We start from the raw sequence: 16,773 nt of genomic DNA, 5'->3' as shown, positions 1-16,773 counted from the left end.
AAAAAAGTAATTAGCTGCTCCAGCGGAGGTAAAATCAAAAAAAAAAAAACAAAAAGAATAAAGCTGTTCTTCACTGCGTGCACTGGGGGTTCTTACAGAGGGAAAACCCCTGTAGAAACAGATCTCTTCCAGGGCTTTTCACTTCTTTCAAGCGTTAAATATCCTGGAATTTCTGACCCCTTTTCTTCCCTCTTCAGTTATTCCAAAGTGTTATATTTTATATTTTGTCTAGAGTTTATAATTTTTATCTGCAGTATGGTTATTTTAACATAAGATACACTGCCATTAGCAGAACCAGAAATAGGGGCTAAGTTTTTATTCTTTCTGGAGAAGGGAAAGGCTACCCCCTCCAGTGTTCTGGCCTAGAGAATTCCGTGGACTCTATAGTCCATGGGGTCACAATAAGTCGGACACAACTGAGTGACTTTCACTTTCACTTTTTATTCTTTTTTCAACTGAGAAACAAAGAATTTGCATGTAATGCAGGAGACAAAGATTTGATCCCTGGGTCAGGGAGATCCTTTGGAGAAGGAAATAGCAACCCACTCCAGTATTCTTGCCTGGGAGAGCCCATAAACAGAGGACTCTGATGGATTGCAGTCTATGGGGTCACAAAGAGTTGGACATGACCTAGTGACTAAACAACAGCAACAATGTAGTTGCTTTGTGATGTTGTGTTGGTTTCTGCTGTACAACAAAGTGCATCATCTATATGTATCCATAGATCCTCTCTCCCTTGGACCTCTATCCCACCTCCTCCCACCCCATGCCCCTAGGTCATCATGGAGCACCACGCTGAGTTTCCTGCTCTATACAGCAGTTGCGTACCAGCTATCTATTTTATGAATGGCAACGCGTATACCTCAATCCTAGTCTCCCAATTCATCCTACCACCCTTCTCCCTACATGTCCTCTACTTTCTCTACTTCTATGTCTCTTTTCTTGCCCTGAAAATAGGTTCATCTGTACCATTTTTCTAGATTTTACACATATGCCTTAGTATATGATGCTTCTTTCTCTTCCCGACTTCACACTGTATGACAGACTCTAGGTCCATCCACATCTCTGCAAATGACCCAGTTTGTTTCTTTTTATGGCTGAGTAATATTCCATTGTATATATATACCACATCTTTACCCATTCAACTATTGGTGGGCATCTAGGTTGCTTCCATATCCTGGCTGTTGTAAATAGTGCTGCAGTGCACATTGGGGTGCATGTGTCTGTTTGAATTATGGTTTTCTCACAGTCTATGTTTTATTTATCTTTGAATTTCCAGAACTAGGAATGTCTTGCATGATAAATAAATCATCAATAGATGTATATTGATCAGATGAATATGTATGTGCATAGAATGATCTCCTGTGGGGGAAAGGATGGCATGAAAGGCATTAAGTTCCCCTCAATACCAGGTCCCCTTGCAACTCCTTATCAGCCTAGCGATACCAGTATAGACTACTTCATACTCTTTATGTCTGTGGAACTCCTAATAGTTCCATTTTAGACAATTTCTCCCATTCAGACTGATCAGCTAGTTTTGTAAGCTTGCAGACCATCCCTCTCTTCCATTTTGCTCTGTTTGAATTGAAGAGACATTTCAGTTTTCAAATGAACCAGGGAGACAGACACAGCAATAGTTCTTACTTGAATTGTGCTCTCAAGGGAGAATGGAGTAGATTTAGAAATCCTTTGCTCTCTTTTGATTGCTTTATTCAATGTCAGTGGCAAATGTTTAAAGAATAATTTGTCCATCACTTTGGCCCAGGTTTTATTCAATGGAAAGTCTTTGTATCATTTCACTTTCCTTAAATGAAACAACAGTTTGAGGTGAATTAGGCATTTGAGTGTTGTTGAAATTTCCCTTGTTTAGAAGTAAAATTTCTGGTTTACTCTTTCTTCCCTCCAGTGCCACCCCTTAACTCCTTTGCTACCTGTTAGCCTGTGTTATATATTTACCCTGAATTGTGAACAATCCAAATTTATGTCATTGACTTTGATATTTGTTTACCTACGCTTCTTACCAGTTTTGTTTTTAACAGATTTAAAGTTCACAGAGACCAGAGAACTTGTTAAGCAACTTGCTGTGTGGATTACCTTGTAATTGCGTTATACAGTGAACTTCTTGAAATTTTTTGTAATGGCTCTGGGATGTAAAAAGATAGAGTTGACTTAAAATTAACTTTTTCCTATTAGCTCTCTCCGCTTTGAACCACCTGTATCCTGCCCGTAAGCTAAAGTTTCTAAATTAAATCTTTCATTATTCATTGTTTCATATTTATTAAATTATTATTTTAACAATTATTTATGGGGGCTTTTTCTCTGTTTTGCATTATTCTAGGTTTAGGAAGCTTGGTGATGAAAGGTACTGAATTAAGTATGGTTCAATGAAAAAAGATATGATCCCTGATATTGAGACTCTCATTCTTAGAGCAAAGCAAGAAATTTAGAATAATAAAGAATAAAGTAATAAACAGGGATTTTAAGAAATGGACAAGCAGGGCCTTGACTATGGCCGTGTCCCTTAGAAGACTCCCAGAAGATAAAATGATTGAGGTGGAATTAAATAAAGCTGAGTATTTTAGTTGAGGCCAAACCAGGTTAACTTTTGGTCACTGAACCTGGTGAGCTTATAGTTCCATGGTAGTTCTCCCTGGCATTTTTGTTTATTGTCAGAAGTAGAAGTAAATGTTCTGAAATAGGGAAGGGGACTGAGGATGGTGTTTGAAAGGCTTTATTCTTGATGGGTTGAGAAAAGAGAGAAAAGGATGATGAATAGTATGACATAACATGTATTTTCCCTTTTCTCTCTTAGATTGTTGGGTTGCTTTTGATTAATTTCTTTGGAAAAGGGATTCAAGGTTTATTGAAGAAGGAGAGCTTGTAAGATAAAAGACTGAGAGATCCTGGGTGCAAATGGTATAGCTTTGAAGCAGTGGTGAACAGCTATTATTTCTGCTTCTATGACATCCATCTGCTAATTTTCTGTAAAATATTCCCAATTTTCTTTTTATTATTAGAAAGCAACTTCCTTCCACTGTTAGGCCAAATGCTTCATGGGAGACTCATTTATTCTTAGATCCATGGGTAGACTATGATAAAGGCCTATTCCAACAGTATTCTGTCTCTACTACCCTTGGTACAGGGTTGAACATGGCACAAAACAGGTAAAACAAAGGCCATTTCAGTACATTTTTGGAGTGATTGTGGTTAAGAAAGGGTTTATGCAGCCAGTGATGGCAGCTGTTCAATACAGAATGAACAGTAAAACCCATTGGCACACATCACCCCTTCACCAACCCCATTATTCCCACTACAGGGCTCTGGCCCTTGAGAGCTTAGCATGGTCACTACTGAAGGATTACAAATAATGGTTCAGTGCAGCAGTGGAAGAGATGATTTCTCCAGAAGCAGTTGTCCTGTAGACAAGAATTCAGGATCATAGCAATTGAATATAAATATTTCTCACGTGAACCCCTCAGAAATAACTTAAAAGATGTTGTAAGGGAGCCAATATCTATTGCTCAGGTAGGTGAGACTAAGGACTCTGGTCATTTGGGAATTGATCTTGAATGTTACACTGATGTTAACGTTTGTACTCAGTGACAGGTCAGCCGGAATAGTTGAACTACATAAATAATAGGAAGAGGTCTGCAGGCTACAAAGATGGAAAAGACGTTCCAAAGAGTAAGAATAGCATTGACAGAGAAAAGCAGGCAAGAACAAGGTGCATGTGGATGACAGCAAACGACTTGGTGAGAATGAGCATGGGATTATGCTTTTAGGGGAAGAGGATGTAGCATCAAAGAGATGGGAAACCAGCTCACTTTCCTCTTCAACAAACATTAGTGCCTAAATTTTATTCTTTAGCCTGGTACCCAGGATTCCTCACCATTCTAAATTTCTCTTTTAAACTGTTCTTCAGCCAAGTTCTTCTGTCTCCTGCAATGAGCTACTGTTTTACTTTCTCCTAGTTCTTCCTCGGAGAAGGCAATGGCACCCAACTCCAGTACTCTTGCCTGGAAAATCCCATGGACGGAGGAGCCTGGTAGGCTGCAGTCCATGGGGTCGCTAAGAGTCAGACACGACTGAGCGACTTCACTTTCACTTTTCACTTTCATGCATTGGAGAAGGAAATGGCAACCCACTCCAGTGTTCTTGCCTGGAGAATCCCAGGGATGGTGGAGCCTGATGGGCTGCCATCTATGGGGTCACACAGAGTCGGACACGACTGAAGCAACTTAGCAGTTCTTCCCCAAAGTCATTTCTCTTGGCTTAAACTGTCATCCTCTAGCAATTTTAATCCATTCAATTCACCTGATAAATTAGCTTTGATCAATTGATCTACTGCTTTGCATGGCTATTTATCTTTTTTAAAATGCATCCATCTTATCTCATCAAATTAGTATTTAGCTCATTGAGGGACAAAGGAGAGTATTATGTTGCTCATTTTTCATCTACTAAAGAACCTGGTGCTTCTCAGTGATTCAGTGGTAAAGAATCTACCTGCCAATGCAGGAGACACGGGTTTGATCCCTGGGTTGGGCAGATCCCCTGAAGGAGAAAATGGCAACCCAGTATTCTTGTCTTGGGCAATCCCATAGACTGAGGAGCCTGGCAGACTATGGTCCATGGGGTCGCGAAAGAGTTGGACACAACTTAGCATCTATACAGTCATGACAATAAAAATCCTGGTGTAATCCCCAGAATGTAGTGTCCAGTGAGCAAAAGTGTGACAGTCTGTGGGTAACAGCAGAGAATATCAGCCTGTGACTTTCTTTGCTTCAGCTTTGTATGTTCCAGGGGAAGTTCAGAATCAGCCCATATGCCTTGACAGCATATCTTCTTCAAAGAGATTTGGAAGGTATCAGACTGACCACCCTCAAGAGAGAGAGACCCTGGTTCTCCCTATCCCAGTATGTCCTGGCAGAGCCTCAAAGGCTCCCTGTCCCTCCTGTTCAGTGGCATCAGCTGTAGGGGTTTCAGAGCCCAGTCAGTGTGGAGAGAGGTCCCATGGTGGGAAGCGTGCTGCATGCCTGCTAGAAACTGAACTGAACCAGAGAGTTTCCCAGGAGCAGTTGCTTTGCTCTGTTTTCTCTCTGGCACACAAAAGCAATGCTTGCCTGCCAGCAGCCTTGTAGTTAACTCAGCTGTATAACCTGCTAACAATCCCCAGAGCCATTTTTCCCTGAGGGACCACTTTCTACCACACACGTGAACAGTCAGGGAAAGGGCAGTTAGGGAGATGAAGCGTTGCTGCCTGGATGGCCATGAGCTGACATTGCAGAGGGCAAGGGTCTTGTTTTTGTGGCCTCTGGGGATGAAAGACTCATTTCAGAAATTGTGGTTTTCTTTTGTGAAAGACCTTATCTACCCCGCCCCCAACACTTATATTTTGAATAGAACACTTAACAACTTAATCACATAAAGTATCAAAAGGGAACTGGCTAAATAACATTCTTACGGATAAGAATCCTGTAGAAGATTGTTTCCCAAATTACGTGCCTTGGATAACTATTAATAGTTCTGTCAGAGGCTAATGGCTGTTATGGGATGTAGCACTTCTGTGATTACACAGATTAGGGATTTTCTGGGTTATCATACCATAAGATTTTTCAGAGCCTGTAATTTGCCTCTGTGGCTGATGGATCTCTAAGAGGTGGTTATGTGTCTGACTCTTTTCGACCCCATGGACTGCAAGCCACCAGTTCCTCTGTCCATGGAATTCTTCAGGCAAGAATACTGGAGTGGGTTGCCATTCACTTCTCCAGAGGAGCTTCCCAACTCAGGGGCTGAAGCCGGGTCTCCTGCATTGCAGGAAGATTGTTTTACCAGGGCACCTCAAGAGTGGTTATATATTATTTGCCAAATTTAATTGACCATATACCTTTTCATAAAAAAATACCAATTCACACATTTCTGGAATTTACATTGATGGAAAAAGCCATTGTAGATATTCTTCTGTGCAGGGGAGAAGGGGAATTTTCATTCTCTTCCTAATGAAGCACTCTTAAATGTTCTTTGGTTATCTTCCCAAACTGTAAACTAACAGTCCCTTTCTGTTACTATGTATATATCAATATCATGCACAGATTCATTCATTTATTCATTCATTCATTCAGTAAAAATTTGGAAGATAGACACTCACTTTATGGGACTTCACTTTTCTTCTAGGCCCATTCTAAATCCTCCATACAGTTTATACCAAGACATTTTTCCTCTGGTTCTGTTGCCTCCCCCATATGAGAGAGATCTGTAGTAGAACTATATGACCCCATTAAATGACCAAATTGTATTTGTATTTTTGTAATCTGTTGGTTGAAAAAGTGTATTATAATAGTACATTGTGAATTTATTAAACTATTAAAGATGTGTTTATTCTTAGCATCATACTAAAATTTTATCTTAACTCTAGCATCCCCAAATTGCTCTCATCTTCCAACACATGGAAAGAAAAACATTGGTGTAGAATATGGTTTTCTGAATCAGAGGAAACTGGGTTTTACTCTGATCTCAACCACTGATAAGTGGTGTGAATCTGAATAAGTTATTTATTTAAACCTCATTTATTAGGATGATTTCAGGATCAGATTAAGTAATAGAGGCACACTGCCTAAAAAATGATAGATCTCTTAATCTTCTCTTTCATTGAAAGCAGAAAAAAAATAAAACTGTAGTGAGGAAACATATGTTGAAACAAAAAATTTGATTACGATCCCAATTGTCTTTACTTTTTATAGTTCCATAGCAAATGCAGAAAGAGATACCTCTTATAATTGTCGATGTTCTAAGTAAATAAATAGACCATAGGAAGTTAAATATATTGAGTACTGTATGCTGTATATTATTTTAAGTGCTTTGTGCTTTGTGTGGCTTAAGGTATTTGATGTTCACAAAAATCCCTATTTATCTCCAATATTAAAGATGAGAAATCTAAGACAAATGGTTTATGTACTTTGCCCAAGTTTCCACATCTTGAAATTCATAGTGCTTGCTTCCAAACTCAGATAATATTTTTTAGTAGCTATGTTCTTGTTTTCTCAGACCCTTATCATGTGAAGGACTCATTTGGCATTTCACTGGCTTGTTTTCGAGTACCTTGGAGCATTTGAACATTGACAGGCCTTTCTAATTGCCTAGGAATAGTAGTCCTATCACTAGACAACAATTACATGTATTTAATTTTGGTGGTGCATTGCTATACCAAAATATAGAAACTATGATGCATCATGCCAAGAAATCGTTCGTCTTTCATCTGCATTAAAACTGAATAATATTTCCTAAAATCTTAAACTCCGTTACTACAGTGAGGTGTTTCAGTGTTTTTAAATAGCTATCACTACCAGGAACAGGAAGGTCCCTGTGAAGACCTGTGCTGAGGAATTGTGAAGTTGAGAGATACTCCAAAGGTCTTCTTGCCATACCGAGCTTTAGTGGAAAATTTTACTCAAAAATCATTTACTCATGTATAAGACTATGCTTCTAAGACTGTGCTGGAGACATAAAAATAAAGAAATATGCCTATCTTTAGAAAGCTCAAGATCTAGAAAGAGGATCAGGTAGGTAAACAGATTATAACAGATTATTATTGCCTTCTTACTGGAAGCATGTGTGAGGAGCCTCTCAACATCCAGGAATCAAACCTGGGTCTCCTGCGTTACAGGCGGATTCTTTACCATCTAAGCTACGAGGGAAGCCCCTAAAGGAAGACAGATATATCAAAATATTTCAAAATATGATAGAGTGGACTTCACACAGTGTTATTTGATAACTGGTTGTGATATATAATGGATCTAATTATAAGAAGTTCATTCTTGAGCACAGTCATACTTTTGATTTTATCATTGGTTCAGATCTCTATTCTCATGAACACAGTAATGTAGTAATCATGTCTGCTTTGGTTTGTATAGCATGGGTTTGAATGAACTTCCACCATTAATACCTCTCTAGCCTTGGACAAGTTACGTAGCCCCCTCTGAGCCTTTGTAACATCATCTCTAAAAACGGGATAATAAATAAACCTTGTAGACAAAGTTAGTAAATGTTACTTGCAGCTTTTACTATTATTGTTAGTGTTGAGAGTATTATGATGAGGTGTGAGGTTAACAGCAAATTTTGCATTCAAGTTCAAAGTTTATTTTAATAGACAGTAGCAGAGGAAGGAAAAACATTCTGATATTTAAATTAAAGCTTGTATTCGAGAATAATTGGGGCACTTCTCCCACTGACACTGATCATATAAAAGTGAAAAGTAAAAGTGTTATATATTTCAGTCATGTCTGACTCTTTGCTGCCCCATGGACTGTAACCTGTCAGGCTCCTCTATCCATGGAATTCTCCAGGCAAGAATACTGGAGTGGGTTGCCAAGGCCTCCTCCAGGGGACCTTCCTGACCCAGGGGTCAAACCTGGGTCTCCTACATTGCAAGCAGATTCTTTACCATCTGAGCCAGCAGGGAAGCCCTAGTGTGGTAAATACTTCAACTGTCCACATTATGTACTGTTCACTAGTCAGAATCATCATAGATTGACTGGGGAAGAGGCTCCTTTTTCTGGTGTCTTGTGTGAGTTGGCAATCGTGAAATCTTGTTGCTTGGTTTAGCTTGTTCTCCCTGCCCTTTCCCTGGTCCAGTCTATCCACAAGGGCAATTAGGAGTCAGTGATTTTTGGCAACATCATTGCTTGTCCTGACAGCTTTGTATTCATTTGAAGTATGCAGATTTGGGATACTACCTAGATAATTTGCTGGTGCTAGTTTTACCAAACATCCTGACCAAAAGAGGAAAGGGAGTGATTCAAATCATTTAGAAATTTGGGGCTAACTATAATGATCCAAATGTGGTTATTAGCATTCTTTAAAATAAAATTGGCAGCTTGAATAATGGACTCAATCAAATTGACCAGATGTTTTGCACTTGGTTAAATGTATTCTCATTAGCCAATCAGTACAAACAACTGATTAAACCTTTTGCTAAAGAATTTCAATTAAACAAACAAATAAACAACAACAAAACTGTATAGGCAAGTTTCTTTTGTTTTCTTCTACTTGAAATTGTGAATTTGTGATGGGAAACCACAGATGGACTTTCACTCCTAATTCTTGTGAGGCTCTGGATGACCAAAACCCAAGACTAACTTTAAGTTTGATTACAAATGAAACTTTCAAATGGAAAAAGGCTACAGTAATCTGAAAACTTTTTTATTTTTAAATTTATTTTATTGTAGTATAGTTGATTTATACTGTTGCATTAATTTCTGTGGCAGAGCAAAGTGATTCAGTTTTTTATATATATATATATATATATATACACACACACATATGCATATTTATATATTCTTTTTAATATATAATTTTAAACTTTATATTTTATATTGGAGTATAGCTGACTAACAATGTTGTAATACTTTAAAGTGGACAGCAAAGGGACTCAGCTGTACACATACATGTACCCATTCTCCCTTAAACTCCTCTCCCATCCCAGACTGCCACATAACAGTTAGCAGAGTTCCTGTGCTATAGGTAGGTCCTTTTTGGTTGAAAATGACTTTGTGTGCATTTTATTGCCTTGTGCGCCACAGATATGAAAATAGAGGTATTATATTTTAAATTTGTACAAAATGTTTTACTTTTTAACATATCAGTTCAGTTCAGTTCAGTCAGTCAGTCATGTCCGACTCTTTGCGACCCCATGAACCACAGCATGCTAGGCCTCCCTGTCCATCACCAACTCCCAGAGCCCATCCAAACCCATGTCCGTTGAGTTGGTGATGCCATCCAACCATCCTATCCTCTTCTCCTCATGCCTTCAATCTTTCCCAGAATCAGGCTCTTTTCAAATAAGTCACCTCTTCACATCAAGTGGCCAAAGTATTGGAGTTTCAGCTTCAACAGCAGTCCTTCCAATAACACCCAGGACTGATCTGCTTTAGGAAAACTGATTGGATCTCCTTGCAGTCCAAGGGACTCTCAAGAGTCTTCTCCAACACCACAGTTCAAAAGCATCTATTCTTCGGTGCTCACCTTTCTTTATAGTCAAACCCTCACATCCCTACATGACCACTGGAAAAACCATAGCCTTGACTAGATGAACCTTTGTTGGCAAAGTAATGTCTCTGCTTTTTAATATGTTGTCTAAGTTGGTCATAACTTTCCTTCCAAGGAGTTTCTTTTAATTTCATGGCTGCAATCACCATCTGCAGTGATTTTAGAGCCCCCCAAAATAAGTCAGCCACTGTTTCCACTGTTTCCCCATCTATTTCCCATGAAGTGATGGGACTGGATGCCATGATCCTCGTTTTCTGAATGTTGAGCTTTAAGCCAACTTTTTCACTCTCCTCTTTCACATTCATCAAGAGGCTCTTTAGTTCTTCTTGACTTTCTGCCATAAGGGTGGTGTCATCTGCATATCTGAGGTTATTGATATTTCTCCCAGCAATCTTGATTCCAGCTTGTGCTTCCTCCAGCGCAGCATTTCTCATGATATACCCTGCATATAAATTGAATAAGCAGCTTGACAATATACAGCCTTGACATACTCCTTTTCCTATTTGGAACCAGTCTGTTGTTCCATGTCCAGTTCTAACTGTTGCTTCCTGACCTGCACACAGGTTTCTCAAGAGGCAGGTCAGGTGGTCTGCTATTCCCATCTCCTTCAGAATTTTCCACAGTTTATTGTGATCCACACAGTCAAAGTCTTTGGCATAGTCAATAAAGCAGAAAAGATGTTTTGCTTAAACTCTCTTGCTTTTTTGATGATCCAGCAGATGTTGGCAATTTGACCTCTGGTTCCTCTGCCTTTTCTAAAATCAGCTTGAACATCTGGAAGTTCACGGTTCATGTATTGCTGAAGCCTGGCTTGGAGAATTTTGAGCGTTACTTTACTAGCGTTGTGACATGAGTGCAATTGTGTGGTAGTTTGAGCATTCTTTGGCATTGCCTTTCTTTAGGATTGGAATGAAAACTGACCTTTCCCAGTCCTGTGGCCACTGCTGAGTTTTCCAAATTTGCTGGCATATTGAGTGCAGCACTTTCACAGCATCGTCTTTTAGGATTTGAAATAGCTCAACTGGAATTCCATCACCTCCACTAGCTTTGCCCATAGTGACACTTTCTAAGGCCCACTTGACTTTGCATTCCAGGATGTCTGGCTCTAGGTGAGTGATCACACCATTGTGATTATCTGGGTTGTGAAGATCTTTTTTGTACAGTTCTTCTGTGTATTCTTTCCACCCCTTCTTAATATCTTCTGCTTCTGTTAGGTCCATCCCATTTCTGTCCTTTATTGAGCCCATCTTTGCATGAAAAGTTCCCTTGGTATCTCTAATTTTCTTGAAGCGATCTCTAGTCTTTCCTATTTTATTGTTTTCCTCTATTTCTTTGCATTGATCACTGAGGAAGGCTTTCTTATCTCTCCTTGCTATTCTTTGGAACTCTGCATTCAAATGGATATATCTTTCCTTTTCTCCTTTGCATTTTGCTTCTCTTCTTTTCAGATTTATTTGTAAGGCCTCCTCAGACAGCCATTTTGCTTTTTTGCAATTCTTTTTCTAGCGGATGGTCTTGATTCCTGTCTCCTGTACAATGTCACGAATGTCCATCTGTAGTTCATCAGGCACTCTATCTATCAGATCTAGTCCCTTAAATCTATTTCTCACTTCCACTGTATAGTCATAAGGGATTTTATTTAGATCATACCTGAATGGTCTAGTGGTTTTCCTCACTTTCTTCAATTTAAGTCTGAATTTGACAATAGGGAGTTCATAATCTGAGCCACAGTCAGCTCCCGGTCTTGTTTTTGCTGACTGTATAGAGCTTCTCCATCTTTGGCTGCAAATAATATAATCAGTCAGATTTCAGTGTTGACCATCTGGTGATATCCATGTGTAGAGTCTTCTCTTGTGTTGTTGGAAGAGGGTGTTCGCTATAACCAGTGCGTTCTCTTGGCAGAATTTTATTAGCCTTTGCCCTGCTTCATTCTGTATTCCAAGGCCAAATTTGCCTGTTCCTCCAGGTGTTTCTTTACTTCCTACTTTTGCATTCCAGTCCCCTATAATGAAAAGGACATCTTTTTGGGGTGTTAGTTCTAGAAGGTCTTGTAGGTCTTCATAGAACCGTTCAACTTCAACTTCTTCAGCATTACTGGTTGGGGCATAGACTTTGATTACCTTGATATTGAATGGTTTGCCTTGGAAATGGACAGAGATAGATCATTCTTTTGTTTTTGAGACTGCATCCATGTACTGCATTTCAGACTTTTTTGTTTACTATGATGGCTACTCCATTTCTTCTAAGGGAGTCCTGCCCACAGTAGAAGATATAATGGTCATTTGAATTAAATTCACCCATTCTAGTCCATCTTAGTTCACTGATTCCTAGAATGTCAATTTTAACATATGATCACATATAACATGCCAGTTCAATCAACAGGCTGTAATAATTAATCTACTATAATTGATATAGCCTGGCATGCTACAGTCAGATCACAAAGACTCAGACACAACTTAACGACTCAATAACAACAATAATTGATATATTTAGATAATCTCTTGTAATCTTCATAACACCCCTGGATGCCAAGAGACAGGGATTATGAATGCTTTGTTACAAATCATAGATTTCTGGCACAAAAATTGAATGATGTGCCCAATGCCATCCAGTTTGGTAAAGCTGGTAGTAATCCAAGATCCCTCAGAGCTTAACCGGTACTTCTTCCCATGGTCAGCTGCATAGCAGTAAATTAGGATAACATGTTGATCCATTTGGGGACATAATTAGAGAAGACTCTTTTTTTTACAGAATGTTTAATATCATAAGTTTATTTATTGGTAGAGTGATTGATTATGTAGTTCAATAGCTGAAATCAATCTTGGTATAACATCTGAGTCCCTTGGACTGCAAGGACATCCAACCAGTCCATCCTAAAGGAGATCAGTCCTGGGTGTTCATTGGAAGGACTGATGTTGAAGCTGAGACTCCAATACTTTGGCCACCTGATGCGAAGAGTTGACTCATTGGAAAAGACCCTGATGCTGGGAAAGATTGAGGGCAGGAGGAGAAGGGGACGACAAAGGATGAGATGGTTGGATGGCATCACCGACTCAATGGACATGAGTTTGGGTGAACTCTGGGAGTTGGTGGTGGACAGGGAGGCCTGGAGTGTTGCAGTTCATGGGGTCACAAAGAGTCAGACACAACTGAGTGACTGAACTGAACTGATAACATTTGAATAAGGCAGGAATTTTTAAATATCATTTTTACGTAGTGGGCTTCCCTGGTAACTCAGATGGTAAAAAATCTGCCTGCAATGCAGGAGACCCTGGTTTGATCCCTTGGTAGGGAAGATGCCCTTGAGAAGGGAGTGGCAACCCACTCCAGTATTCTTGCCTAGAGAATACCAGAGACAGACCATGGATCCTCAAAGAGTTGGACACGACTCAGCAACTAACACTTACCTAATCTTTGTAACTTTGTAGACTTAGGTCCAATAATAGGAATTCAGATTTTGTAGTTTGACATAGTTTGACATATATAAGCGTTAAGATACCAGCTCTATTTGAAATGTATTTCTGCCTAATTATTTAAAAACAAAGTTCCCTAATTCTTGTTAATTATTTATTTAATATACAGGAAATGAAATTAAGTAAGAATATAGAATGAGAGTTAATAGACCTTCTGTTAGAATACCAAATATGCTTTATAAAGCTGCCATAATTATGAAGACCAGACTTGAAGTCTGATTTATGGGATTTTTCCTCAAGAATAAATCTAATGAAGCATGCTCAGAGATGTGTTAAAGAAATAAAAATAATAACACATTGTATGCATATAGAAAATAAAATCTTTTGGTAGTGGGAGTATAATGGGTTTCGTTTAATTTCTCTTACCCTCTATTTCCACATTTCTATAAGAGTTGCCTGTTAGTTTTATTATTAAATATTTAATAAACTTTATTTTTATGGAAAAAGCAGCTCTGAACTGACCATTCTGTAGCTTAGACATAATTGTAAACCCATGCAACATTTACTTATTTCTGTCTAGATGATTTGATACCAGAACTAACTGCTCACTTTGCCAGAAATGCTTCTCAATACCCCCATTAAATCAGGTCCCATCTTGTTATTTGAAATCATTCTCATGAGCCATCACTGGTCACTCTATAGAGTTTTCCAATTTCTGTCATATCATCACATATTATGTATCTCATAATTATAGTCACTACCTGATATTTATGTTTGTACATTAGATTTTTGTCTGATAGAATTTTCATATCACAATAAGATTGACTGTGTACAATTTTATTTATTACCACATTTGCAATGTATATGACAGGTTGAAATGTTTGGATGGCATAACTGACTCAATGGACACAAGTTTGAGCAAACTCTGGAAGATAATGAAGGACAGGGAAGCCTGGGGTGCTGAAGATCATAGGTTCGCAAAGAGTCGGACTTACTAAGTCACTTCAGACTAAGCGACTGAACAATGAACAGCAGCAATGCATTTGGCAGTGCACTGTGCACAATGTTTTCTGAAGAACTGAGTCAAAATGAATTCAATGAGTGACTGGATTAATTGGGCTAAAAGGGTACTCTTATAGGCTTTATCCCCTATCCAAATCCCAAATTTGTACTTGAAGATGATTAGGTTATTTCAGTGGACATCTTCATCCACAGAGTGGTATCTTATTGTCTTGTATCATTTGATTCTTGTCTCTGTGGTAGTGAGGGCTTTACTGGCTTCATCTTTTTCTAGGAGACACTGACCATACCAGGAAGGCATGTGAGTTGTAATCCATTTTACCTAGGGAAAAATGGAGCATTTCATACTTTATAAAGTTGTTGCTTTGAAATTGGTGAATGGGAGATAAAAGCCTGCAGACTAGTCTCTGAGCTAAGTCAGTCCAATAGAGCATGTTTAGTGTGACCACCAGGGATTTTTTGCAAACTCAATTCACAAGAAGGGAAATATGCAAGGCAGCCAATTTTCCACTTCAGATCCCCTAACAAAAGCTTTCAGAACTGACAGCTTATACTTTATTAAACAGAATATAAATTAATAAACACACGCACACAATCTTGTGACTAATTGTATTTACTTTCATCTCAGGGTCAGATAAGAGAGAATGTCTCTGTGAGAAAACCTCTTGATTCTTCTTTCTCCTCCAGCAATTTTTATATGTCTGCTTACTTTTGCAATCTTTAAAGAAGGTTAATGCATTTTTAAACTCAAGAAATATGTATTGAAAACCTGTTGTGAGCCAGAAACTATTCCAGATGCTGGGGATACTGCACAGAAGAAAAGGAATGGAAAATCCTATGTTATGGAATCTACATTCTAGTGGGTGAAAGGAGACAAATATATAATAAAAATAAAGTATATAAGGTGGTATTAAATACTAGGGACAAAAAGCAGAGATGGGGTTATAAATTGTCAGCACAGGATAGGCCTGCAGAATAAATGCAGTGGCCCTGAGGTTGAACCATTCCTGGATGCTCAAACCAAGAGCAGAACAGTTGAAACAGACGGAGCAGGGAGGAGAGTAGTCAGAGGTTGTTCACAGAGGCACTGGAAATCAGATCATAAAGAGATTCACAGGCCAATGTAAAGACTCAGCTTCTGAGATAAGAAAGCATGAAAGGAAGAGGAGCAGGTGAATCAAACATTTTTACCTGACAGAAATTGCTATTGCCTGGAATGGGGAATATTGTCTGGGGGATCATGTTTTTGGGGAAGATAGATGTCAGGAATTGGATTTTGGACATACAATTTTTTGAGAAGATTGTATGACAATCTTGAAGACAGTTGATTTTATGAGTGTGGAACTCAGAGGAGAATATGCTAATCATGGGATAGAGTTGGTACTGAAAGCCATGGGCCTGGGTGAGATGACCAGGAGAAAGTAGAGAGCCCCATGAAGTAAGCCCAATGACACTAAAGCTTAAAGGTCAGGGAGAGGAAGAAGAGCCTTTAATAACATGGGGAGAAAATCAGCAAAAAGTATAATGTCCTAGAAGCCTGCTCAGGAAGGAGTTAGGCGAATAAGGGGTTCACTCTCAGTATTGCTAGTAGATTAGGTATGAGAAAAAAAGCTGAAAATCAACTGTTGAATTTAGCAGGATGGGGGTTCTTAGTGAACCTGATGAGAAACTTCATTTGAGTGATGGAAGTAAAGGTCTAATTGCAGTGAGTTCAGGAAAGAATGTAGAGGTGGTGACAACTCTTTTGAGAAACTCTTCTACAAAGGAGAACTAAAAAGTGAATCAAAAGCCTAAAGAAAATGTGGGCATCAAAGGAAGAAATTCTGAAGTTGGAAGAATTCATAGCATGTTTGTATGCTAATGTGAGTGATCCAGTAGAGAGGGGAAAATGGATGGATAATTTAGTAAAGAACATGATAATTGCTAGAGTGACACTCTTGAGTGGATGAAAAAAAAGAAGATCTAAGGTAGAGATGAACATGAATATTTATCTCTAGTAACAAAATGAAAACTGTCAATTAGAATGGAAATTATTGACTATTTTGACCTAGACACTAGTGGAGAGAAAGAACAGTGATGGTTTTGTGGATCTTCCAAGCATATTCCTTTCTTTCCTAAATAAAATCAGAAATCAGAGCTTCAGCTAAAAGTGAGGATCAGAGAGGTACTGTTGAAAAGTTGAGAAGAAGGAGAAGGTTTTAAATTTTCTTCTAGAAGAACGAGAGAGTAAATGGAGGAGAGAAGAGATTGGCACACTTTTTCTATGAAGGACCAGATAGTAAAGATTTTAGCTTTGGGC

The sequence above is a fragment of the Bison bison genome, unplaced genomic scaffold (assembly GCF_000754665.1).
Source record: "Bison bison bison isolate TAMUID 2011002044 unplaced genomic scaffold, Bison_UMD1.0 scf7180017864492, whole genome shotgun sequence".
NCBI lineage: Eukaryota > Metazoa > Chordata > Mammalia > Artiodactyla > Bovidae > Bison > Bison bison.
This window is presented reverse-complemented; position numbering follows the sequence as displayed.